At 64.7% G+C, this 272-nt stretch overlaps 1 protein-coding gene across 2 annotated transcripts in view; it reads right to left on the bottom strand.

Moving 5' to 3' along the window:
- Window positions 1–164, bottom strand: part of LSM6 (LSM6 homolog, U6 small nuclear RNA and mRNA degradation associated) — a 17671-nt gene extending 17507 nt beyond the window's left edge. The window contains exon 1 of one of the 2 annotated variants that reach the window (XM_015422930.1): window positions 113–164. The gene's annotated coding sequence lies outside the window, so the exon portion shown is untranslated. Of the gene's footprint in view, window positions 1–89 lie in introns of both variants that reach the window. The other variant, XM_015422931.1, reaches the window with a different exon arrangement.
- Window positions 165–272: the final 108 nt, after the last annotated feature.

Raw genomic sequence — 272 nt, forward strand, 5'->3', positions numbered from 1 at the left:
AGCCGCCGCCGCCGCCGCCGCCGCCGCCGCCGCCAGCCCTCCTTCTCCTTCTCCTCCTCCTCCTCCTCCTGCCCTCCACACTTGCTTGCCTTGCCCGCCTTCAGTCACTCACCCCGCGCACTGTCGGCTCACGTTCGTTAACTTTCCGGCCGCCTTCTCCATGTAGTGATGATGGGCTGCTCCCCGGACCAATCAGCGCTTTCTGGCTTCAGCAGTCGCTACGGTTCCCGGATTTGGCCAAAACCTGCGCTGTTATTTGCTCGATGGGGGGG

This window comes from Gekko japonicus, unplaced genomic scaffold (genome assembly GCF_001447785.1).
Source record: "Gekko japonicus isolate JY-2015 unplaced genomic scaffold, Gekko_japonicus_V1.1 scaffold110, whole genome shotgun sequence".
NCBI lineage: Eukaryota > Metazoa > Chordata > Lepidosauria > Squamata > Gekkonidae > Gekko > Gekko japonicus.